A 27,019-nucleotide genomic window follows, 5' to 3' on the forward strand; every position below is an offset into this window, starting at 1 on the left:
GGGTTTATTTGTGCTGGTTCTCTTTCTCAATTATATAAACACATCTTTTAAAAAATTTCACTTTAAAACTTCTGAAATGGGGGCCATCTGGGTGGCTCAGTGGGTTAAGCCTCTGCCTTCAGCTCAGGTCATGATCTCAGGGTCCTGGGATTGAGCCCCACGTCAGGCTCTCTGCTCAGTGGGGAGCCTGCTTTCCCCCACTCTCTCTCTGCCTGCCTTTCTGCCTACTTGTGATTTCTCTGTCAAATAAATAAATAAATAATCTTAAAAAAAAAACAAAAACAACAACAACAAAAATTTCTGAAATGCAAAAGGAAGGACTTCGTGCGTGTGTGAGTGGGGCCTAGTGCATTTCTGTCCCAACAGCACTGTGTAAAGCCAAATAAAAATGGCTTCACTCAAGTGACATCATCAGTTGGGTTTTAACAATGTATTCATTGTTTCTCTTTTCATAAAATGCATAAAAAATAATGCACATACATAATATTAAGCAATAAGTAATGACCTGAAATTTACAGTGACAAATAACGTCTCCTGACCTCTGAAAAGGCAGCAGTATCTCAAAGCCACGATTGAAGCTTTATCTTCGGAGACCCTCATTTTGACACACCCCTCCTAAGTCTTCTCTCCTAATTTTATATTTGCAGTTATTTTTCTTAGGGGGCCCCCAAATTGTGTGAGTTTCAGGTACTGTAAAGCCCGCATCTGCCCCTCTCTGACTGCCTCTCTCTCCTTCCTACTCCAGTCCTGCTCCTCAGAGGAAAAACAATTCCAACTCCTATGCATGTTTTCTCTGGTCTGTGTCTTCCTCTTGCTAAGCCACATAAGGCCGGTCCCTGATCTGTTGTAGGGAGCATTGATCACCTCCTACTATGAAGGGTGAGAATTGAGCCCTCTCCCCCCTCTCTCTCTCCCTCCCTCGAGCCTTGCCATCTCACCACCTTTCCTCCCTATCCTCCCGAGTGAATCACATAATGATTTGCAGATGAATTACTATAGCGTGTGTATTTCTAGAACCACATAAATATTGTTCACGACTGAGACAAATAGCGTATTATAATTACATGTATTTTCTTGTGCATATTTTCATTTTTTCTGAAGTTGAAATTGCCTTACCTTTTTGTTTGCTTGTTTTCTGGGCATCAATCACGAATTCATCCTAAACACTGACCCAGTTGTAAAACGATTCTCAGTTAAATATATGAGGTAATCTCTACTTTTTTTTTCCCCCTGGTAATGTCTTTTCTGGATCCCTCCATCCTCCTGCTCTGGTCTGCAAAGCTGCTCTCTGGGTCTGCTGAGCCTTTCTCACCGGGACATCCTTTGTTACCAGCTTGCAAATTCCCTTCACCTCTCTGTGTTGGCTCCTCTGTCTCCTGGATCTCGCGGTTCTTGTTTTGGTTTGTTTTGTGACTCCTTCATTTTTATAGAGCACTTCTTTATTATTTTATTTTATTTTATTTATTTTTTCAGTGTTCCAAGGTTCATTGTTTATGTACCACACCCAGTGCTCCATGCAATACGTGCCCTCCTTAGTACCCACCACCTGGCTCACCCATCTCCCTACCTCCTCCCCTCCAAAACCCTCAGTTTATTTCTGAGAGTCCAGAGTCTCTTGTGGTTCATCTCCCCCTCCGATTTCCCCCAATTCACTCTTCCTTTCCTTCTCCTAATGTTCTCCATGTTATTCCTTATGCTCCACAAGTAAGTGAAATCATATGATAATTGACTCTCTCTGCTTGACTTATTTCACTCAGCATAATCTCTTCCAGTCCCGTCCATGTTGATATGAAAGGGTATTCACTCTTTCTGATGGCGGCATAATACTCCATTGTATATATGGACCGTATCTTCTTTATCCATTTTTCTATTGAAGGGCATCTTGATTCTTTCCACAGTTTGGCTATTGTGACCATTGCTGCTATGAACATTGGGGTACATATGACCCATCTGTATCTTTGGGGTAAATACCCAGTAGTGCAATTGCAGGGTCATAGGGTGGTACAGCACCCCCTTCTAAAAATGGGTGCATGAGAGGTCATTGTTTCATCCTTGACAGTTGGACCACACAGAGAATTCTAGACTGGAAAACATTTCTCCTAAGGAATTTGGAGGATTTGTTCCTTAGCTGCCAGCATCCTGGGTTGCTGCTAAGAGGTCTAATACCATTTTGAGTCATGCTTGAGTTATACTTTTTGTGGTGCATTCTGTCTCCCTCTCTCCCCCATCCCAAAAGATTCTAGGGTCTTTGCTTCATCTTTAGAACTTTGGCCTTGGCACGGGTCATTTTTCATCCACTGTGCTGGGCAGGTGACAAGCTCTTTCTATCTGAAACGCAAGTCCTTCAGTATGGGAAATATACTTCTATGATGTCTTTGATAATCTCCCCCCCACCACCAATTCTCTCTGTTCTTCCTTTATGGTATGACTGTTTGTTAGATTTAGACCTTATAGATTAAGTCCATAATTTTCCTTTTGTTCCCTTTCCTTTCTTTTCCTTTCCTTTTCTTCTTTTTTGTCCTATTTCTACTTTTGTTTTTCTCCATTCCAGAATACTTTTCCTGACTTCTGTGTAGGTGTTATAAGCTAGGCTGTCAGCATGCTTGTGGAGACTGAGCAAAGGAAGGGGGCTGGACTCTCCCCAGTCAGTTACAGACTGTGACTTGATTCCTCTGTGTTCAGTGCCATCCCAGCGCCCCCTCTGCTCTGGTTCAGATGTCCTGAATTCAGGGCCTCCTTGGTAGAGTTTCTTCCAAGCCATCTCCCATAGTCACCCAAAGAAAAGGAGGCCTGGGGGTCTGCCTGCTCCTTACATGAACTTGTATTCTGTCTACCTGCCTTGAGTCTTCCTCATGTGTTGAGAGGTAACTGGGCCTTCCCATCCCTGAGCTCTCGCAGGTGTCCTGGCTGTAGACACGTGCCCTCAGCTACCTCACCACCAGCCTCCCGTCTTCCCAAATTACTGGATCTCGCCTGTCTGCTGTCTTCTTTCCTCCTAATCTCTTTGTCTTGGCAAATTTATACCATCTTTATTCCTTTCTATGCTTTTTTCTCAGTATCTCAGGAGGCACTAGGGATAAATGCATGTGTGCAAACTACCCTGTTTAACTCAGAGTCTCTATTTTTATTTCTTTTGTTTCAAAAATGGCAATTTTATATTGTTTCATACCAAACAGAGCTGTGATTTGTATTTCACCATTTAAAATGCCAAGTTTCTTACATTTTACAGTTCTAACACATTTTCAAGAGCCTAAAAAACTTCTCTTCTGGGAATCTCAAGGAAGGATATGTTCACTCCACCTCAAATTCTTTATTCCCTGCTTAGGATATAGTCATCAAGTAATCAGTGAGAACTGACTGGATTATTACCACATTATTAAGTTGGATACTCAGGTCCCTGAAAGACCCAAGGCCGTAGCAGTGAACATGGAAAGCCAGGTTCCAAACAGATGGTGAAGAGCAGCCTGAACAGGAGGTGGGAGAAAGGACAGAGAGGATGGTCCAAGGAAGGTCACGGGGACATGAGGGTCCCATCTACCTGTTGTCACCCCAACTTCATGGTGCCACTGGCCCATAGGATGGGTCAGCCACACCTGTGGGGCACAAGTGAGGCCCAGAATCTTGCCAAACCTGGATTCTTTACCTGGACAGTGCAGGGAGGAAGCAGACCTTCATGCCTTAGAAAGTTGTTGAAGGAGTGAACTGACATGATAAATCTGAAAGCTCCTGGAAAATAAAAGGGCTATATAAATGCACAGTGTCATTATCAGATCTGGTGTGGCTCATACAAGTCTGGTCCTAACTCATTGTAACTTTATTGGGCAAGTACATTACAATAATCTGTTGGGGAGAAAGAAATATCCCTTGCACATGACAAATGTCTAGAATACCTGTAAAGAAGAAATGCAGCATTCATTAAAGATATTAAAGCCCAGGGCATCCAAGGTTGACTCAGAAAGAGATCTGCTCTATTCCTTTCTTCTCTTGCCCTGGAGATCTTGGAGGACACATGTTAGGGTGACAGCATACCAGATGGAGGGACTCTGGGACCCTGGGTCACCAGGTGGAGGCTAGTCCTTGCTGACCCATATCAGACTTGACCTAGGTGAGAAATAAACTCTTGTTGCACTAAAGCCACTAAGATTTGGGGGTTTACTTGTTACCACAACATGGTAACACACAGAAGCTGGGGATCATCCTGGTGACCAATGACCCAAGTGAGACCATGATCCTTGTCCCACTCAGGAAGGGATGAACATGGACTATGGATGAAATAAAGGAAAGTAATCTAATAATGTAATGTAATCTTTTTTCCCTTTCTGGAGAAGTCTTCAGGGTGGGGGGAGCTGATTCCCACCCCCAAAGCCTGTGTACACCATTGGTGTGGGGACCGCCATATCAGCCTGTAGATATTCATCCAGAGTCCTTCCTGCCCCACACCCCAGTGAAGCCAGCAGCACCTCCCTCCCTCCCCTGACCAGTTTTCAGGGGTGAGGGAAGAATTCTGCTCTCTCCTTCTCTCCTCCTTGCCTTCAGCCCTACACCCAAGGGGTGGAGGCGAGCAGGCACCTGAAGGGCAACCTCCACACCCCCAGCTCTCAGGTGCCAGGCAGGAGAGCAAACCATACCCTTCCCCTCCAAGAGTCCCACAGTCATGGTATGTTAATCCATCAGACTGCTGTGAGAGAACACCGCAGATTGGGAGGCTTGGACACAACAGATGTTTATTTCCCTGGATTCTGGAGGCTGGTGACCAGAGCTCATGGTGCCAGCATGGTCAGGTAAGGGTCCTCTTCAGGGTTTCACATGGCCCATTGTATCCTCGTGGGACAGAAAGGGTGAGGGAGCTCCCTGAGGCGTCTTAGAAGGAACCAATTCCATTCATGAAGGCTTCACCCTCATGACTTCAGCAACGTTCCAGTGGCCCCACCTATTAATGCCATCACCTTTGGGGGTTAAGATTTCAACACAGAGGACTTCGGGCTACACAGACATGTAGACATGTAGACCCTAACATGTGTGTGAAGCCTATATGGGAGAGGAGAGGACATCTAAATGGAGTTTCAGATCGAAACTTTAACATGGACTCGATTTCTAATAACTCCAAGTGACAGAAAAGTGGTAGACTCTGCCCAAGATGTTGCTAAGAACAGAAGAGAGTCAACATATCACAGTGGAGGGTGGTGATTAGAGAGAAATGAAATCATCTCCTGTTTCTACTGCAAGTAAGACTATTCAGTAAACCATACATGTATCCAGAACTCAGCATCTGATTTTTAATGTGTGTGTGAGCAACCAAAGATTTGTTTTAAATCATCCCACTCATTTTACAGATGGGTAAAACCAGAGAAGAGAGGCATTTTGTTCAAAGATACATAGGTCATAGCAGAACCTAGAACAACTGGCATCCACTGACTCCTGACAGCATTAGAGGAGCACCTCTACGGGACCTTGTCCTTCAACATCCAGCTCGAGCTAAGGGACAGCCTTCTGATTCCCAACTACTGAATGGCCTCTCACGTTCCAGGGTGGCCTGAGGCAGTGTGGAAGGCAGCCGATATGGGAGACAATGCCTCCTGGACAGTGCTTTGTATCTACTTGAGGATTTGAAGCCAAGGAGAGGCAAGATGCATGAAGGCGGGCTGCGTGATGCTCTCTTTTGCTTGAAGCCCCATGAATTGCAGAAGACACACATCCCTATTTACACATAAGCTGAGTGAAGACCCAAAACAAACCCAGAACGTCAAGATTGTTGGATGGTGTTTAGACTGTGACACACCACTTCAGACGACCCACCTTATTTGTCCCCTCCGGGGTTGTTGACTGGTGAGTTTGAAGAGTTGACTTCCCTGAGATCTAATTAAGAAGAGAAGTGGAATAAACTGTGAATAATGAACAGAATGCTCACATGCCCCTCTAAGGAAAGCAGTGTGTTTCCAAGTTGGCCTTAAATACCACTGAATCGTTTCATTTTTCAAAGCTCCCAGCCAGCCTTCCATTTCTGCTGGAAATTGTGCAAACACGGCACATGGTCAGCACGCCTTGCTAACCACAGATTCCATTATGTGTTTAATAATTGACTATTCAATAGAGCATCGATGCATTTTTGTCTGGAACTAATTCACCTTTGTCTGTGCCTCAGCACGAATGTTCAGTGAATCACAGATGGGATCGTGGACGGGCTTCGAGTGCCGCTGCCCAACACAGAGCCACATCCTTGGGATTATTCATGTCAGGCCCTGTGCTCAGAAATGTTCTAGCATGCTAAAGCCACCTGAAAATGTGATTTATGAGAGCTGCGGAGTGCAAGACTACACCTTTTCCCTTCTAATGAGAACTAACAAATCACAGTCTACAGGCCGCTTAAACCAGTGGAGAAATTGTCGGCTGCAAAATTAACAAAAATGAACGCCCTTACAGCTCATTAAGGCTCCCGAGCTACCCAGTTGGAAATTGGGCTGAGATGTGTTGGCTGGGGAAGCAGGTATTAGCAAATGCATATGTCTTAACTTCTCTGCACTGGAAGGAAAATCCCTACTCCCTCCTAAAGAATTTCCGCCTTGTCTTTATTGGCTTGGATTTATGAATTTGAGCAGTACGGCAAACAGAACAAACGGTGCGTAATTTTGTGATGAACTGTGTATACAGTCCCGCAGGATGCTCTCCTGGGAAGGACCATCCCTATGCCTAGGCTCATATGCTGAGCAGGTTTGGCATGGCATGAAGGCATGGATTTAGAAGGGGGTGGGGAAGAACTTACTCCAAAGCCGTTGATCGCAATGTTCTTGGCTATGTTTGCACCAAAAGTAGATGACTGGCTGGAGTGAATGTGCCCTCCAGCAGGAAAAGGCCCAATTCCCTCTGCCCAGCCCTGCAGTAGTATTTGAAAATGGGGAAAATGCAAATATATCGGAAATATCTCTTCAAGTCTTTTGCAGAAACTGGGAATATGATTTGATAGCTAGCATGTTGTTTCATAAACTTGTCCATTAATTTAACATTTCCAGCCACAGCATCAGATGTCAAAACTGCCTTCTTGTTGTACTTTGAATTTGTCAGTGGAGTTTCCCTTGCTTGGGGATGTAAGGTCAATTTTTTCATTTTAGTGGCTGTCCTAAAGTAATGGATGACTAAATTTATTTATTCTATTAAGGGACTCTACTCTTCTATTAGGCGCAGGGGAGGAAAAATGTTTCTGACTTTCTCTACCATCCTTATTGCTTTGACTTGTCCCATTTTGCTGACTTGAATGCAGGCAGGCAAATTAATGTGGGCCCAGGGTTGGGAGTTGGAGATCACCGGTGCTTCTTGGAGCCCCCAGAGCTTGCAACTGTAGCCTCGGCCACAATCAAATCTGCACTTTGGCCAAGACTACAAAAGTTTGGCCCGCCAATCGATTCTTTTTTTCACTAATCAGGAAGTTGTTAAAATACCCTCAAAACCCTGAGGTTTTTGCATGAATAGGATCAAGCTAGTGTTTTCCCTTTATTATTCTTTTCCAGAATAGTCAAGCTGGAGAATGAACACCCAATATTTTTAGCTATAATAGCAATGAAATCTTATGTAGCACTTACCATAATGCAGTTTCTGTTGTGTTTGTACCTCTTAACATATTCAATCCAACAATCGTGTAACTATCTCAAAATTACAGATATGGAAACTGAGGCACAGAGAGGTTAACAACTTGCTGAAGGTCACACAGCCAGTGGTAGAACTGGGCCCAGAACACAGGCAGCTGGTGCCACAGTCTGTGCATTTAACCAGGGAGTAGGGATGCAACGTATGATTGTGTCCTTAATGAGTAAAGACTTTGGATCTTTTTTGTCATGAATTCTTTCATTCAGTTCCCCATGGGTGCCCAGCATTGTGATCAACCTTGGGGACTGATAAAATATAAATACAGAGTATGGTCATTCCCTCCCACAATCCAAACTGAATGGAAAGGCTGGTATGGCCCAAGGCTGCAGAAAGGGCTCAGCGGCCAGGAGTTGTCCACTGCGCCTCTCATTGGCTGTGTGAGCCTGTAAGCACATCCTTGAGGCCTCCTGAGGACACCTTACAGGTGAGCAGTCACCTTGGAGGTGGCCATGGATGGACGATGGAGGGCCCAGGTTTAGGGCAGAGCATGGAGCATGGACTCATACAGCTTCACTTTGGAGATGAGAGCAAAGATGGCCTTCAGCACATCAAGAGCCTTAGCTACATGAGGTGGCCTCCGGTGGCTCTAGGAAGCCCCTATCCCACCCCCTGTCTGCCCCAGGCCTCAGCACTGTGACAAGATAGCACTGTGCTATGCTGAGCGAGGAAAGGAGCCCTTCTGAGAAGGTGGAGCAAAGCTCCACATGCTTGGCCAAGCCTGCCATATATCCTGAGGGCAGATGCTAGAAGCACGCTGGAGAGCAACGGGAAGACCTTCTTCCTAGGATAACCTCCTGGACCATGACATGGGGCTTCCTACAGTGCTCGGTGGGACAGGCATTCTGAGAGAGATGGGGGGCAGCCAACGCCTTCTGCCCTCAATGCCAGGGCCTGCTGGGTGCTACAGTGCTCCCTGTTTGCCCCTTCGAATATCTTTTGTTCTAGGAAGAGGATATGAATAAACCCATAAACATTCATTCAGCCTGTAAACATCCATTCTTCCTAAGGCAAGAGCTCAACCATGTGACTCACACAGCAGGTTGGCTGATGACTGACTGTCTCCCAGCTCTGTGAACACAGAAGTGCTCTATGCAAACTCCAAGGGAGAGGCCAGGCCCCGGAGCCCACTGGCAGAATAGGGGTCCTGTGATTCCAGCCACACTGTGAGTTTCAAAGGCCTTGGCAATAGATGATTCTCCCAGAGAGGAAAGGGTCATTGGCCAGGCACTGGCCTGCCTGCTTTCCTGTCCCACATTCTCCCCAATTCTCACACTTGGGGAAAAGAAAGAAGTACCCTTTGCCAAGTGTCTGAATGGGCCAGATACCCACTTGGAATGTAATGTAATTACATTAGCTTTGAGGCAGATGTTAGAAGTCCCATTCATATAGATGAGAAACTGAGCCTTGAGCATGAGAAGCAGACCCATATCTACGTAGCTGCTGAAAAGCAGAATCAGGGTTCAAGGCCATCAGACAGGCCATGGGTCTGACTCACTCCGCTCACTGCAGGCTTGCTAATAGGATGCTCCATGGCCAGCCCTAGCCAGCCTCTCTGGCTGCACCCTCTCCACTCTTGCTCTTCCTATGTGCCCACTTCTCCTTCCACTCATGCCACATTTTTTGTATGCCCTGAACGTGAGCGGGCCATTGCCTAGGCTCTTCTAAATTCCTCCTCTGTCTGTCCAGCACTCCTCAAAGCTCAGCTCAGAATGCCATTTGTTCTGGAAGGTTCTCCCGGACATCTCCTCTGCTGCCTCCACCACCACCAAGGCTGAGCTCCCCTCAGGGCTCCCATGGCACCTGTGCTTACCTTTATCGTGGCTGACCAATGAATGTCATTGTCCTTTAATTTCTCTATACCCCTTGGGGCCAGACTGGACCAGATTCATTCCCTAGTTCGGAGCTTAGACCACAATCTGGCTCACCTGGGACTTGAGAACTATTTGTGGAACTGATGGTTACCCCCGGGGAGGTGAGTGGGGGGATGACTGAAGTAGGTGATAGAGATGAAGGAGAGCACCTGTCATGATGAACAGCGGGGCTTGTGTGGAGGTGCTGGGTTGCTGTGTCGTACATCTGAAACTAGTATTACATGGTATTTTTAACTAATGGAATTTAAATAAAGACTTAAAAAAATATATTTGTGGGAAAGAAGGAATCCTGGCCCCATAGGTCCACTTACCACCTTTCCAGCCCTAGCTGGTCTGACCTCCTCCACCACCTGACTCTCGGGGCTGGCAATGACACTGATATCTCCAGACCAGGGCACAGATTCCCAGGCTGGGGCAGTAAATTGACACTGCAGTCAATTTTTAGTCTTCCCGAAGGGCACGATTTGTTGGCTGATGATCCGCAGTGAATTTTTAATCACAGATCGGCCGCTCCCCCTCCCCCTGCCCCTGCCAGGTCTCCGTGCTGCCTGTGCTGAGGGAATGGGCCTCTGTTTGACTAGGCTTTGCAGTGAAACTAATCAGGAAGGGGATTGCTGCTTAAGCCTCTGCTGCAGAGCCTCATGCAAACATTTTCATATGGTAACTGTCCCCTCAGATCTGGGATAGTTCAGAGCCCAGCGCCCTAAGAGGTGTGGGGATGGCTTTCTCACACCTAGGCACAAGGGCCTTGATCACCAGGAGGGTCATGGTTAGTGGAACGACATTTAGGCCAGTGGATCTAGGCTTCCCAAGTCAGAACGTCCTTCGTGTCTGTGACCTCAGGGAAACTTCCTGACAACATAGGGGAGTTATCATTAAAGCTATTCTTTTGCCGGGCAGAGCACACACTTGCTTTGCAAGCACTGTCTTTTCTATGTCCACAGCATCTATGAGATAGGTTCTATTGAGGTCCACATATCTCAGATGGATCCCAGGGGTATTGGGTTCCTTGCCCAAAGTCACACAGCTGGGTGATGGGAGGTCTGGAGACCACGCACTTGACCACTTATATAAGCAACATGCCCATTCTGCGGATGAAAAATTAGTACACAGTGGAACCAGGGCAGGAGCAGAGCCAAGGCGCAGAGAAATGAGGGGAGGTTCCAGCATCAGCTAGAACTGGATGTAAGTCTTGACTCTGCCACTTACAATATGCGTGGCCTCGGGCAAGTTGCTGAGTCTCTGGCTTCTGGAGTATGAAACAGAGAAACAGCACCTGTCTTGCAAGATTGTGTGCTGCTTTGAGAAAATCAAACACTTTTGACTCTGGCTGTCTTCTAGACTCCTGCAGCAGTAAGTCTTCTGTAGCTAGTGAGTCATCCTGGGCTCAGGCTCTCGGGGTCTGTGTTCAATGTTCATTCAGTCAGTGGCCCCAGGGTAAAAGGAGTGATGAGTGTTGTTGAGCCCTGACCATGATGCAGGCACTGTCGCTGTTCTGGGCACTTTCCTCTGCTGGCTGCAAGGCAGGGAGCTTCAGGCATTTCACCAGTGAGGAAACTGAGGCACAGAGAGGCAAGGTGATGGTGTGGTCTGGGGTGGAGCCTGGGCTGTCTGGCCCTACCCCGCTCTCGGCCTGCTCCTCCCTGGGGTTTGCTATGGCCATTAGTCACCTCCCAAGAAACTACCTTTCCTCCTCAGGGCGCCTGTCCTTTCTTGAAGAAGTAAGGCCAGGAGTCACCTGTGTAGGTTTGGCTGAATTTGAGGAAAGCACAGCTCTGCCAGGATCAGGACTTAATTATTTGGCCTTTTATTTCTTCCTTTCAAAATAAAATGCACTCATCACGTCGTGGGTAAGAGCTTTTCCCTCCTGTTTGCAAATAATATTATTCAGCCTCCTTTCTACCAAATGGAATTTACTTAGGAGTAAAAAAGCAAGCGAGAGGAAAAAGAGAGAAAAAGAAAGGGAGAGATTACAGTGAATAGAAGACCTAGGGGATATAATTACAGAAATACTGCAGGTTCTGCATTAGCTAGAAAATTGCAGCCATTTCATTGTGGGAGTAAAGCTATTTTCTTTTATTTTAGAGTGGATCTTTCACCTTCCAAAGGGCTAATTATGGTGCTGCCTACATGTTGTGCTCATAGGCTCCAATTTCATCTTTTCATTAACCACAATGGCAAATAACAAAATTGGGCTTGCACTCTGGAAGCATCTTCGTAACGGTTCCTGTAACACGCGGGAGGGACACGGCAATCACTCAGCTCATGACTCCGGCCATGTTTTCCATAATTGAGCCCAACAAGGACCTTGTCAGAGGCTCCTCCTCTAGCTAGGCTGAGAAGAATTCATAAAACAAAGCAGGTGGGCGGGAGGAGCCAGGAGGAGGTCCAGGGAGGGTCAGCAGAGGGAGAGCCACACCATGGCTGTTGAAAAGTAAATGCCCCAAACTGATGTTTATAGAGAGCTTTTAATGATGTGGGAGAATGGCTGAGATATAATCCTTTTTTTTTCTTTTCAGTGTAACAGAATTCATTGTTTTTGCACCACACCCAGTGCTCCATGCAATATGTGCCCTCTCTAATACCCACCACCTGGCTCCCCCAACCTCCCACCCCCCGCCCCTTCAAAACCCTCAGGTTGTTTTTCAGAGTCCATAGTCTCTCATGGTTCACCTCCCCTTCCAATTTCCCTCAACTCCCTTCTCCTCTCTATCTCCCCTTGTCCTCCATGCTATTTGTTATGCTCCACAAATAAGTGAAACCATATGATAATTGACTCTCTCTGCTTGACTTATTTCACTCAGCATAATCTCTTCCAGTCCCAGCCATGTTGCTACAAAAGTTGGGTATTCATCCTTTCTGATGGAGGCATAATACTCCATAGTGTATATGGACCACATCTTTCTTATCCATTCAGCCGTTGAAGAGCATCTTGGTTCTTTCCACAGTTTGGCGACCATGGCCATTGCTGCTATGAACATTGGGGTACAGATGGCCCTTCTTTTCACTCCATCTGTATCTTTGGGGTAAATACCCAGGAGTGCAATTGCAGGGTCATAGGGAAGCTCTATTTTTAATTTCTTGAGGAATCTCCACACTGTTCTCCAAATTGGCTGCACCAACTTGCATTCCCACCAACAGTGGAAGAGGGTTCCCCTTTCTCCACATCCTCTCCAACACACGTTGCTTCCTGTCTTGCTAATTTTGGTCATTCTAACTGGTGTAAGGTGGTATCTCAATGTGGTTTTAATTTGAATCTCCCTGAGGGCTAGTGATGATGAACATTTTTTCATGTGTCTGATAGCCATTTGTATGTTTTCATTGGAGGAGTGTCTGTTCATATCTTCTGCCCGTTTTTTTTTTTTTTATATGATTATCTGTTTTGTGTGTGTTGAGTTTGAGGAGTTCTTTATAGATCCTGGATATCAACCTTTTGTCTGTATTGTCATTTGCAAATATCTTCTCCCATTCCGTGGGTTGCCTCTTTGTTTTGTTGACTATTTCCTTTGCTGTGCAGAAGCTTTTGATCTTGATGAAGTCCCAAAAGTTCATTTTCACTTTTGTTTCCTTTGCCTTTGGAGACATATCTTGAAAGAAGTTGCTGTGGCTGGTATCGAAGAGGTTACTGACTATGTTCTCCTCTAGGATTCTGATGGATTCCTGTCTCATGTTGAGGTCTTTTATCCATTTCAAGTTTATCTTTGTGTACGGTGTAAGAGAATGGTCAAGTTTCATTCTTCTACATATAGCTGTCTAATTTTCCCAGCACCACTTCTTGAAGAGACGGTCTTTTTTCCACTGTATATTTTTTCCTGCTTGGTGGAAGATTATTTGACCATAGAGTTGAGGGTGCATATCTGGGCTCTCTACTCTGTTCACTGGTCTATCCGTCTGTTTTTATGCCAGTACCATGCTGTCTTGGTGATCACAGCTTTGTAGTAAAGCTTGAAATCAGGTAACGTGATGCCGCCAGTTTCATTGTTTTTCAACATTTTCTTAGCAATTCAGGGTCTCTTCTGATTCCATACAAATTTTTGGATTATTTGCTCCAGCTCTTTGAAAAATACCGGTGGAATTTTGATCAGAATGGCATTAAAAGTATAGATTGCTCTAGGCAGTATAGCCATTTTAACAATGTTTATTCTTCTGATCCAAAAGCATGGAATGGTCTTCCATCTTTTTATGTCTTCTTCAATTTCTTTCATGAGTGTTCTGTAGTTCCTCAAGTACAGATCCTTTACCTCTTTGGTTAGGTTTATTCCCAGGTATCTTATGGTTCTTGGTGCTCTAGTAAATGGAATCAATTCTCTAATTTCCCTTTCCATATTTTCATTGTTAGTGTATAAGAAAGCCACTGATTTCTGTACATTGACTTTGTATCCTGCCATGTTACTGAATTGCTGTATGAGTTCTAGTAATTTTGGGGTGGAGTCTTTTGGGTTTTCCATATAAAGTATCATGTCATCTGTGAAGAGAGAGAGTTTGACTTCTTCATTGCCAATTTGGATATCTTTTTTGAGATATAATACTTTTGAGGAAAAGCAGAATATACAATGTAGGGACAGTATTTCAACTATATTAGGTATGTATTTATCGATATAAAGCCATCATTATATTTGACTAGATTTGGTAATTAATACATGCCAATTAACAGGTGTTTTGCTTTGTTTTGTTTTTAATCTATGTATAGGTGCCTGGGTGGCTAAGTTGGTTAAGTGTCTGCCTTCGGTTCAGGTCTTCATCCCAGGGTCATGGAATCAAGCCCTTCATTGGGCTTCCTGCTTGCCGGGGAGCCTGCTTCTCCCTCTCCTCTGCTGTTCCCCCTGCTTGTGTTGTTTCTCTCTCTCTGACAAATGAATAAATAAAATCTTAATAAAATAAAAATATCTATGTATAACTCAAACCTCAAACTTACAGAAACACAGAAATCCAAATCCTCCTCCTTGAGATTTCAAGGATCCTCTGAGTAAAGGGGGCTTCATTTTTCTACGGGTTGCCACTGGCTTCTTCTTATGGGCTCCTCTTGACCCAGGTATCAATGCCCTTGAGAGATCTCAGCTCAGTCCCACCATACCCTGCCCCTCTCCCTAAGATATTTTATCCCTCTCCAGACAAGGACCCCTCTCCTGCATTCCCCAAAGCACCAGCTACATCAGGCTGTTTCTGCAAATAGACTGTTGTCCTGAAGGTTTGAGGACAATAAGGGCAGGCTGCAACAGAGGGCGGATAAATGCTGAAAGCTAAAAATTGGGCTTCAGTCTATGAAGTTCAGTGGAACGTGCTGGCCCCAACAAGCAAAATCAGTCTGGCTTCTTGTCACTGAAGGGGCAGGTGGACACGGCTGTCAGTGTCACTGCTGTTACACGCCCTGCCTGTGTGTGTGCTTCAGTTGGTCTCCTGCTCCCATTTCTGTCTCCTTCCAGGCCCCTGGCTCTCCATTCCATCCCTCTTTGGCCTTCTCTCCCTCTAGGGATCCCTCACTTTCCCCCTCTGCATATCTCTGTTTCAAATAAACTTGGGCTGCCCACGATATTCACATCCTTCCTTTTCCAATTGCCAGAGCCTTAAAAGTGGAACCTCCTCTCCTCTCTGCTTTCAACCCAGGACTAAAAAACGTCTGTTTGCTTAGTTTTCAGAGAATTCAGAAAACTCTTCTTTCAATGCTTCACTTCCAGACTCGCTAGGGAAAGCAAGGGAGGGGAGCTCAATAAGCCCATTAAGGTGTCTTCCCAAATAAATATCTTCCTTGTCCTCGCGCCCAAATGCAGAAACAGCTGCAGCTTTAAAAACAGCATGCTTTCATCTTTTGAAGGAAATATGCCAAAATTTTAACAGTGGCTTTTTTGGGGAGGCAAGAAATACTTTCGTGTTCTTTGTTTCTTCCTGTTTTTCTGAGTTTTCCAAATTGTCCAAGGCAAGTGTGAACTACTCTATCACGATAAAATCTCCGATGTATTATGCACCTGCCAAATACCTTATTCAATCTTCACAACAGCCTTAATAGGTAGATATTAATGGCCCATTTAGAGGTTCAGAAAATTTAGGCAGTTTGCTCAAGGTCATACAAGCAGAGGTAGAAATCAAACCAGACCTTAGGCCCTTGGTCACTAAATCATGCTGCTTGTAGAAGGATCACCCACTTTGCCTACAGGTGCAGAAGCTCTGACACACCTGACAGCTCACTTGATCATCTGAGCTGCCTTGCCTGATGCCAGCTGTGACTGCTAGGAGTTCTATACATTATGCTTCTCAATATTAGCCTTCCCTGAGGGAGGAGTCTATTTTCTTACATGGGATCTACAACCTGTGGGTGAACTACACATCCAGAGTCTGCTGAACTTGGAAATGGGACATGACTTACTTGGGTTAATAAAAGATGGATGGAAAGGCCATGTCGCTTCTGCAGGAAGAGTCACCTGATGTTTCTCCACATCTCTCTCCCCTCTGCCATGAGGTAGTGCCCCCAAGAAGGTCCATGTATAAAAACTTGGAGTGTAGCAGAGCTGTAGTGGACCCATAATGGACACGTAGCTTGAACAAGACAGAGGGCTTCGTTCTCATAAGTGGGGTTGTGTGTTACCATGTCATGATGTAGCCTAAGCTGACTGACTCGGTCAGGACACAAGTACTGCAAATGCATGGGCGGTTACTAATGTGTTTCATGCTTCTTCCTCTTAGAAAAAATAGGAGTCTTGAGCAAAGCGTTAGTGTGAAGTTCTCCTTGCCCTTTCTGAAAACGATCTTGGGAAAATGATCTCCTCCTCTAGAGTGTACTCCCGCAGCACACCCTCCTAATGGGGCAGATTGTTGGAATCAGTCCCAATTATAGTCTCTGGAACTGCCCAAGGAGAGACAGACCAATTAGTGCATGGCTCTAAGTCATTACAGGACCATGTGGAAGGGAGCCGCCAGCCTGCTCTCCTCCCCTTGAGGGACACTGAGCTCCGACCAGCTGGAGGCTTGAGGTTCACGTGCCATCTGGGCAAAGTGGGAAGCAATAAAGACGGCTGGAAGGAAGGCTCAGGGGTGGTGCAGTCAATTACCACTTTGGTCTGAGACCCAGGGAGCCACACGGCCTTCACAGAAAATCTGTGCTCTCCGTGCATTTAACAAAGCTGCCTTCAAGGGAAGAATGGTGACTTAGCCAAAAAGCCAAAGACTCAGAGTAAAAAAGAAGAGCTGTCATCACTGGGGAATAGTCAGGAGAGAGCAGAGATACTGCCCTTACTACTGGATGAAATAGTCAAGAGATTCTTTTCAAAGAATCCCTAGGGGCTGGATATGATCATCTCATCCCTAAGTGACTCAGTTGGTAGTTGCTGAAGTATCTTAGCTCAGTTTGCTCTTTTCTCAGGCTGTCTCATCGTTCTTGCATCCTTTTATCTGGGCCATCATTCTGTCCTTCACTCATTCTGTATGTCATTCATTCCTCACTCCTGCAGCCAGCGAGTCTCTGAGCACAGCACAGTCCAGACACTCCCAGGCTGCACAACATAAGAGGAGGGGTGGGCAAGGGGACAGGGCAGGGACAGACACAGAGCCAAGATTCCCAGCTGTGCTTTTGATACTCAGGGGAACAAGAACTCAATGGTGAGGTTTCAGTTCTACCTCTTATTGTGGGGTCTGGGAGATAGACAAAACCTCTCCCTTGCTTCAGATAGAGCCCTAACTTCTGCCTCACTTGGCCAAAATCTTTGGCACAGAGCCCCAAGCTGCATGGGGATGTAGGCCAATCCCTGAGCTCCCACAGACAAATACTGGTTGGGAAGAAGGTGTGGCAGACCCAGAGATGCTCAGGAAGATGCGTTTTCCTGGTGGGAGGGGCATGGCTTCCAGGAAGCCTTCGGCTATTAGCTTCCTCAGGGTCTGCTCCAGTTTCCAAGCCAAGGTGGATCTCCTCTCAGGGAAGACCCCACCCAATGCCTGGCCAGTGCTACCCAACAAAAAGTGCCTCGAGTGGACAATCTGAGCTCCAGAATTGTTTGAGCTGATGAAGACTGTTGGGTCTGCATCATATTCTCCTGGCTGCATGGTCCAGTCCTGCTTCTGACCCTTGTCTTTCACGGGCGTTCCTCCCCTGTAAAGTTTTTGCACCTTGAACTCCATCTCAATGTCTGCTTCGTGGAAAACCAAACAGGCGTGGAAGGGCAGGAGGAATGTGCAAGGGGGGAGATAATGAACAAGATCTTTTCATCTGTAGCCTGAGTGTTTCTTGCCAGCTCCTTCTCAGATGATAGACCCACGTTAAGAGCGAACCGTATGATGATCCTGATAAGGAGTCCTGATAAGGAGTCCTATCATCTGTAAAGCTCTCACCTGAGAGGGGTCAACACCGTTTAGGAGACACTAGGTTAGTGAGCAGGGCCAGGACATAGAACAGGGCAGACTGGCCCTGGACAAGCTGCCCTGACTGTGAGCATCGCAGTTGACTATGAAGGGGCCATTGGAGATCAAGGCCTTGCCAGGCAGCAACGTATGGAGAGCAACATGGTTTGACTACAAAGACATGGATCAGGAAGACGCTGCATGGAGGAGGAGGGATATCTGATTTGAGCCTTGAAGAGTGAGCTTTCTGAGGACCAGATACAAACCAGGCAATGGTCTGCTCTGCACACTGTGTTTAAAGATCTGAGCAGAGGCTGAAGTATCACTCAGGCCTCTTAGGATACCAGCAACCCAAACAAACTCTGGCTAACATAAAAGAAAAGATTGGTGGATGGGCCACAGAGGAGCCGAAGAACCAGGCAGGGGGTAGACAGGAACTTGGCAGCTCTGGGACCCGGGGTGGCAGGAGCTCTTCGACAATTCCACAAGAGCACCTCCATGAAAATGGAAGAAGGCCTCCACTTTTAGTACGAGTTTCTCTGCTCATGATTCAGTTTCTAGGGAAAGGGAGATACAGTGTCCTCCCATTAACTAGGGTGTGCTCTGATGCCTTGATTGGTAGGACCTGCAAGATAGTATGCACACTCCCAAGAGGTAAGAAGAAAACCAGGAGAAAGTAAGGTCACAGAGCCCAGGGAGGGGAAGTGGCGACAAAGGCAGTAGCCAGTGTTATTGAAGGCAGCACACGGGGCCAGTCAAATGAGGATGAAGATTTACCCACAAGAGTTAGCGATCCGCAGAGCAGTTTCAGTGTGGAGGCAGGGACAAGAACCAGATGCTCTGGACTGAGGATTTAATGGGAAGAGTGGAGGTGTGGACAGATTTTCTCCTCTGAGAAGTTTGGATAAGAAGAGAAGGCAAGAGATTGGCTCTTAGAGAGGCCGTTGGTGATGGGAAAGACTTGAGTCTCCTTTTAAGCTAAGAGGAAGGAACAGAGGAGAGGCACAGGAAAAGATGCTGAAGAGAAAGGTAGTCCTGTCAGAGCCCAGGGAGGGAGGATGGAGTGAGGGCCTGGGCAGCAGGGCTGGCCTTAGACAATGTCTTTACCATTGTCATCTGTTCCTTACTGCTCAGAATGTATTATACATCACACGTTCTTACTCTTCACTTGCTTAAGAATATTATTTAACCTCGCTTCAGCCATAAGCTCCTTGAAGGCTGGAATCCTGTCCTTGAAGGCAGAAAAGGAATGGTGCTGCACAGGGAATCGAGAGATGAGAGTTCTAAGACCAATTTGCTTTATCAGACTATGCAAGTGTGCGTGTTACTGATACCCAGGTATAGTGGCCTGGTTTTTAATTTTCTTTCTTTCCTTTTTTTTCTTTTTGAGATTTTACTTATTCATTTGAGAGAGAGAATGTGTGTGTGTACTGGGGAGTACAAACGGGGAGAGGGGCGGAGGGAGAGGGAGAAGCAGACTCTCTGTAGAGCAGGGAGCCCCTCGTGACTGGGGTTCGATACTGGGGTTCGATACTGAGATCATGACCTGAGCCAAAGGCAGCCGCTTAACTGACTGAGCCACCCAGGCTCCCCAGTTTTTAATTTCTTACAACGTAAAAAGTCTGTAGGTAGGCCATTCAGAGCAGGTACAGCAACTCTGTGGTGTATTTAATATATGAGACTCCTTCTATGTATCCACCCAGCCATCCTTAGCAAGTAACTTTGGAATTCAGGCTTGTCACCTCATAGACTCAAGATGGATGCTTGGCCTCCAGGCACATATCCACATTCCGAGACTGAAGAAGGAAAAAAGAAAGGGAGGAGGAGCTCCTATGTTTGGAAGGCAAAATCTTCCTTCCTGTTAATCCCAAGCAGACTTCTGTTTGCTTCTCGTGACCATCTCTAGCCACATAGGAGCTTACTGCTCTAAACTACATCTGGGGTTTCACTGTATCCTGGCTCCTGGCATCCCTGAATTCCTCCTAAAAGCACCTTCAGGGTTCTTTCTGGGGATTTGCCTTTCTCCACTATGAGAGTCTTAGTGAGAGAGTAAAGTCAGGCGCCTCCTCTCAATATCCAGAGTCCAAGGGGTTCGCAGACACCTTCCCCAGGACAGCTAGAGGACCACACCCTCACTGTGGCCCATCAGGTGTTCTCTCCCAGGACTTTGAGCCACCCATCAAGTGGCCAGAATTTAATCCCCATCCCTGCAGTGGCATTCTGACTAGCCCAGTGATTTCTGCTCAGAGATAATTCCTACAGTTTTCACTTTCAAGCTTCTCAGAGCTGCTTTCTTCCTGTCCCTTTCTAAGCCTGGGTCTTCAACCTTCCTGTGTGTTCCGAAGTGCCAACCTTCCCAATAAGCTTAGAACAACAACAAAAAGTCCTAACTGACACTCTAGCCCCATCTCTGACCAGCTGTGTGGGACCGCGAGAAAATCTCCTCACCCCTTTGGGTACTCTCTCCTCATGGAGAAATGATGGGTTGTTCCTAAAGTGCTTTCCATTGTGAACAACCTACTATATGACTTTGACCTCCTTCAGAGGTCTTCTTTGTACCAAGTGGGCCCAGACAGACATCAAAGGCTGAATCAGAGCGTTAGCTACAGTGGCAGAATATAAAAGCTCCATTAGGAAAGATAATTTACAGTGTTGGGGTGCTGGTGCTGGAACATTCTTTAGGTAATTAAGCCTAGGCAGACACTAACCAAAACCCACTCCACTGCCGGTGGCACTAGAATACTATGTTTAATTGCTGAATTGGTACCATTTAGTTTTCTCTCACCATAATTTCAAGGGTTCACTTATTATTCTATGACTTCAACTTGATTCTAAGACTGCTTACCTGCACCACTTACAAAAATCTGTTTTTAGGGAGTCTTTGTTTTCCACCTCAAAATCTCTTTGCAGCAGACAAGCATCTGCCTTAAGAAACTTTGGAACACAGAGGAGAGGCCTCTGGACATTCATAGTCTGCACCTTCCAGGAAAAATTAGTTTGTTAGAACTGCAAAGTGGCCCCAGTTTGGCCTTATGTTCTAGCAAAAGCTCATTGCTTAGCCACATTTAATAATCCATGAAACATTTCTATTAGCTTTAGTGTGTGAGTTGTGCAGCTGCAGAATGGGTAAAAAGAAGTGGGACACAGGAATAAAAAAAATATGCAGAAAATGAAAATAAGTGAGATCTTAAATATTTGATCAAGGCCTCTATCTTCAGGTAAGCAGTTACCATCTTGGGCCCTCAAATGCCAACAGAAGCCACAGAACACCGTTCTGAATTATTAAAACTGGGGAACATTTTTCCTTCTTTATCCTTCTTACTAATTTTAAATGAGTATGTAGCCTTTCAAGCTAGCCTTTTCTTAAATATTTAACACAGACATGGGGTCAAAGACAAAATAGCAAAGGTCCTCACTCCAATACTCACCTGTAATTATGACTCTGATTGAATAATGCATCTCAACCACTTCATTTTATTTTGTTTTTCTCACTCTGCTCCAGCAATTCTCTGAGATGAATCCTATCTGGAGTTGTGGAAAGTGCACATTCTAGAATATTTTTGAACTATATATTTACTGATTTTGTTTATATTTTTTGTTCTCTCAATTCAATTGATTGATTCATTCAACAAATATGTATTAAGTACCTATTGGGCATCAGGCACTGTTTGTTCCAAGTGTGGGAATATATCAGGGAACAAAATATATGAAGAGTTAGCCCTTTTAGGACTTTATACTTATTTATTACACAAATAATAACTAAAAATCTATTCCCATGACAGACAATAAGCACTATGTATGGGACAGTATGAGAGTGTTTGTTTTTCAGTTAGTGGTCTATTAGAAAGTTGATGAATTGGGCAAGTTCCCTAACCAGTCAGGGGAGTGTAGCATTTTAATCAATGAGAACAGGAGTGCAGTAACTCTGTGATGCAAACAGACCCAGTGTGTCCAAGGGACAACAGCAAACCAAGGAGACCGGAGGCGAGGAATGCCCAGTGGTCATTGTCGGAAGACAATGTCAGGCAGAGTTTGTCAGGGCAGATCTCACGAGACTCTTGGAGGCCTTTGAGAAGAACCTGGAATTTGACCCTGATTGTGGTGGAAGCCTCAGAGGACTTTTGAGCCAGGGGCAAATTGGGCACTGTTTCATGTTTTAAAAGGATCACTTTAGTTCAATAGCAATTATGGCTGATGAAGCCAGGTTTGACAAAGTGACAGCTTTCTTGTGGAAGCCTGCTTGAGAGGCTGGATAAGAAAGACTTGGCATTGGCAAATTATTTGCTCACTGCTTGTGAGAAAACACCCATCTTCTGAAGTACTTACAGTGAAAAGTTTGCCCTCATTGGCCATTTTGAAAGTCCACCAGTCTCTCTCTCTCTCTCTTTTTTTTTTTTACATGTTACTTTTATTCAGCCAAAACGTTCCCTTTCTCATGAGAGCTCAGAAGTCAAAATTATGGGCTCATCCAGATGCAGAAGCTGACCCAGCTGAAGTCCCATCACAATCTGTGTGAGAGCGGGTTTTCCAGAATGTCCTCAGAACACACTTCTGGGCCTGAGAAACTGACTCTCAGCCATTGGCACATTGATTACTGCCCCAAATGCTCCTACTAAAACTTTGTCGTAACACTGTTGTTAGCTGATAGGAGGAAAATGAAGGCAGCGTTACAACTTGATCACACTGGACGACCACATTTTTTAATGCCTAGAAATAATTTGAAAAATGTTCAAAAATGAGATAATCTGTCCGTTCCGGTTTTTTTTTTTCCCCCTTTAGAGACCTCCCACCTATAGCCTTTACTTGGTAGAATAATTCTGAGGCTCATCCTTGAATCTTCATCTCAGGATCTGCTTGCAAGGGATCCAAACTGAGATACCCTCTGTGAAATCCTCCTCCTTCCTGAGCCATCATGATCATAGGATTCGGGAGAAATGAAGCTTACCAAATAAATAATAATTTACCAATAATAAACCAATAATTCAGTAGTCTTTCATGCCCTCAAGGAAAGGACTTGACTCTCATCTAGGTATGTATTCCCCTTCTAAAATATTAGGAGCTAAATATCTCTCCAGACCCTCTCAAGAGTTCAGCTCCTCCCCTACTTAGGTTAGAGTAAGCATGGCTATTGTGTGAGGTTTTTACCTCCTACCACTAGGGGACACCGTTTTGTTCCCAGAAGACAGACTTAGTCTGGAGGAGACTTAGTCTTCTCTGCCGGAGGAAAAGAGTCCCTTGTATGGGGAAGTCACTGTCCAGTGTCCCTCTTGCTCTTTGTGTCCAGGGTCAAGACTGACTCAGCATGACTTAGCCCTAGATTTTTTTTTTTTTAAATAATCTCTATACCCAACTAGAGCTCAAATTCAAGACCCCAAGATCAAGAGTCACACACTCCACCAACTGAGCCAGCCAGGCACCTTGATTTAGTCTTTAATTATAATCCGATCTATGCTACCATCATGCTACACAGATTCTTAGAAGGTCCTGGGGCACCTGGGTGGCTCAGTGGATTAAGCCGCTGCCTTCGGCTCAGGTCATGATCTCAGGGTCCTGGGATCCAGCCCCGCATCGGGCTCTCTGCTCAGCGGGAGCCTGCTTCTCTCTCTCTCTCTCTCTCTGCCTGACTCTCCGCCTACTTGTGATCTTTCTCTCTGTCAAATAAATTAATAAAATCTTAAAAAAATAAAAAATAAAAAGAAGGTCCTAACCTTTCCCATGAGCCTCCCTCTACTCTGCTAGGAGACAAACTGAGTTACAAATAAGAGAACATCCAAAGGTAATTATACTTGAATTAAAAAAAAAATCTTATATTGGGAATGAATGGCCTTTCTAAGTGTGACACAAAATCCAGATGCAATAAAAAAGAGAAGAGCAGCTAATTTTCATATTCAATAAGTTTAATTTTAATATGTAAAATTTGTGATTTAGGGAAACAAAGTTTTTAAAAATAAAAAAATCCTGCATATGTGGCTATTAAGCCATTTAATCCTCCCCTAAAACTAAATATGTTAGAGATTGTTACCTCCAATTTCAAAGAAGGAAATAGGCTCAAATCGGTAAAGTGGCTTTGCCCAAGGTCACCTTGTAGAGCCACATTTCACACCCTCAGTTGGAGTTACTCCCAAGTCCTCTACCCTCAGCAGCTGGGCAGGGGAAAGAGGAGAGTGAACAGAAGAGAAGAAAGGCAGAGCAGAGGAAGGGGAAGCTGAGCTCTGAAGAGAGAAGGTGTGTCAGGCATGGTGGGGACACCATTTCTTACATCTGAATGAAGGGGGAGACCAAGCCTTTTCACCTGGGCACTTACTGGGGGCTAGCTGTGTGCACTGATACAAGAGGGATCATCAGTACTAGCCCTCCTAAAGTGGGGACAGCGAGCAGCTCCAGCTGATCTCGTGAAAGCACTGTAAGGATCTGATGACAGGACAGAGGCCCAGAGCCAGTTTATAAAACACTCTTCCTACTAAGGTTAAGAACTTGTCACTGATGCTTGGAGAATCTGTGCAGCAATCAGACAACCTTGATATAATCCTTGGTGCCTCTCCCCACCCCCCCACCTCTAGTTCACACCATTAAGAAATCCTATTGGCAGAAACAGATGAATCTTGACCTTTACCCCATGACCCCTGAGAGGGTTCAGAGTTATGGAGGATTCTGCATGGGCAGAGGAAGACCAGTCACACTGGAGAAGCAAATTCAAGAAGTAAATTATCTAAGAAGGTCTCAGTGATGGGGGTTTTGGAGTATAGGTGAGGTTTGGAGGGCTGAGGTCTGGAGACAATGACCAAGAAAGAATTTTTGAAATGTCTTTGGTGCAAAAAATGTGGTTTTATTAAAGCGTGGGAACAGGAACTGTGGGCCAAAAGAGCTGCTGTATAGGGGTCTTGAGGTGTGGAGTTAAGACTGGGGAGTTGGGGGAAGTAAGGAAAAGGGAGGTTTCAAAGGATTTTCATTTGTTAAAAAATACCTCAGGATACTGGACACCTGGCTATTATCAAGATAAGGTGTTTTTTCCCCTCTGGCAAGGCATTAACATTAAGATAGCTGGGAGCTTCCCAAAAGAATGTCACTTAGAGGTCCCACTTAGAAGCGGAGGGTGGGGGGTGGTTGCAGGGTGTCCCCTTCTGATTGCAGGGTGTCCCCTTCTGCTTTGTCCTCAGCTTGCTTTCTGTTCCCTCATCATCAAGGGATAGAGACCTGAATTCCGCAGGTCTTAGGATTTTGCTCATCCCAAATAAATGTTCATTTGCAAGCTTTAATTCCGTAGGCCCTTCTAACATAGCCTTCCTTTCTCCCTGCCCCCACAATTGTATTAGCTGCAGGCCCCAGAAAACCTTCCTCTACTGAAGCCTCGAGGTCTCAGAGCTCACCAGGGCAGGGCTTAAGAATAGAGGTGTAAATTTGTCAAGAGAAGGGAAGCAGGGGCACAGAAAGAGAGTAAATTCTCATCTAACATGGCAGAAAGTCAATAGATAAATCAAGAAATCGCTATGTAAGCTTATTTTTTTTAGCGACAAGGGGGTGACCACCAGAAGAACTAAACGGAGGAACTGATACAAAGAGGAGCAAGGGAGAAGGGCTTGTTGCTCTCATTGTAAGAACATTTAGATAACTTTATTTTGTAAACAGTGTTCATGTATTACTTTGATATATCTTTTAATTCTATCTTTTAAAGTAGAGAAATAAAAACAAGAAATAAAACGGAATACAAAACAGGAAAATTACAAGCCAAGAGGCACACCACACAAAAAAACCAGTGGGTGAGAGCAGAGGTGGGGTTCTAGGGTGGGAAGGCAGGCGGGGCTTCGAAAAGGCGGAGCACAGGGCCGGGTCGCCCTTAGGGACCGTCCCCAGAGAGGGGGCGGGGTGCAGAGCGGAGTTTTCCTCTGGCTCCGCCCACAGCGGGCCTCCCGGGGAGCGCGGGGTCAAGTTCACCGTAGGGCCCGCCCCGCTCAGCGCGTGGGGGCGGGGCGGCCTTGTCCCGGGACGGTCCGGCCGCAGAGGGCCTTCCTCCGCCGGAGCAGGCGCCGTCCTGCGCGGTCCTGGAGCCCGGGTTCGGTGCGGCGGATTCCCCAGTCCCTCGCAGTCCCCCGAGGCTCACCGAAAGAGAGCCTCTGCGGAGCCCGGACGCGCAGGTAAGCGCCTCCAGCCCGCCCTCAGCCTCGCGGGCGCCGGCCCAGACCTGGGGACTACAGGTGGCAGCGGGGTGCGGAGCCCGGCAGCTGGCCTGGGTAGGATGGACGCCGGAACGCCTCCCCTGCAGGCTCTTGCGCCTCCTGCTCTCCCCGTAGCGGGGTCAGCCTAAGCCCCAGTATGCCTTCGGCTCCGATCCGAGGCCGGCACACAGGAGTTCGGAACCCACCTTGGCCCACTCTGGCAGCTTGCAGATACAAAGACGTGTCCCCACATACGCATCGCGTGCCACCAAGTGCCTACCACTCGGCCAAGTGCTGGGCATACGGAGGTGGGCGAGCTCACGTGGTGCTCGCCACGCTGGAGCTCACAGTCTAGAGGGAAAGACCCACAGCGGGGAGATCATCTACAGACACAGTGTAAACGGTAGAACTGCGGAAAGAGCGTGCGGGCGCGGGGCGAGCGTTTAACCGGCGGCCGCCATCTCTGAAGGATACGGGAGCGCCAACTTCAGCCTGAGCCCCACCGTTCCAGAGTGGAGGACAACAGAGCAAACACATTTTGTTAGGAGAGAAGGTGGCTTGTTTGAGGAAAGGAAGGACTGTGGTGCCTGGCTGCAGAGAGCTCGGGGGGGGGGGGGGGAGCCAGTTCCCGAACTTTCCGCTCCCTAAAATAGGAACGCGCCTTCCCATTGAAGATTGAGGTGTTGAATTTACAGGACTTAGCGGTGTTCCGGGGTCAGCCAGTGAGATATAGGTGAAAACAGGTTTCTGGTTGGAGGAGGACGTTGATCTGGGCTCTAAAGAGAGTGCCTGCCTCTGCGCAAACTCACTTCCCACCTGGAGTCCTCTTACCTTGTGAGTAGGATGTCTCCAACCGCCGGTTCTCTAAAATGGGGTACTGGAAACACTTAAGTAGCACTTCTGACTGGCCCTGAGAGATCAGAGAGAAATCTGACTCAGGGGTTTCGGCCTGTGGGCTTCTGACTCTCTGGTGTTACTGGAGTGCCCTCCTACTCCGCCTCACCCTCCTGAGGTGCTCATTTCCCACAAAGC

At 46.2% G+C, this 27,019-nt stretch overlaps 2 protein-coding genes across 6 annotated transcripts in view; both read left to right on the top strand.

Moving 5' to 3' along the window:
- COPB2 (COPI coat complex subunit beta 2) overlaps positions 1-27,019 on the top strand; it is a 460,843-nt gene that overhangs the window by 119,318 nt on the left and 314,506 nt on the right. The gene's annotated exons all lie outside the window — the stretch shown is intronic.
- The window catches only part of NMNAT3 (nicotinamide nucleotide adenylyltransferase 3), a 123,771-nt gene continuing 122,524 nt past the window's right edge, over positions 25,773-27,019 (top strand). For 2 of the 5 annotated variants that reach the window (XM_082740992.1, XM_082740990.1), the window contains exon 1: positions 25,806-25,966. The gene's annotated coding sequence lies outside the window, so the exon portion shown is untranslated. The other 3 variants (XM_082740993.1, XM_082740991.1, XM_082740988.1) reach the window with 3 other exon arrangements.

This window comes from Mustela nivalis, assembly GCF_964662115.1.
Source record: "Mustela nivalis genome assembly, chromosome: 1".
In the NCBI taxonomy this organism is placed as follows: domain Eukaryota; kingdom Metazoa; phylum Chordata; class Mammalia; order Carnivora; family Mustelidae; genus Mustela; species Mustela nivalis.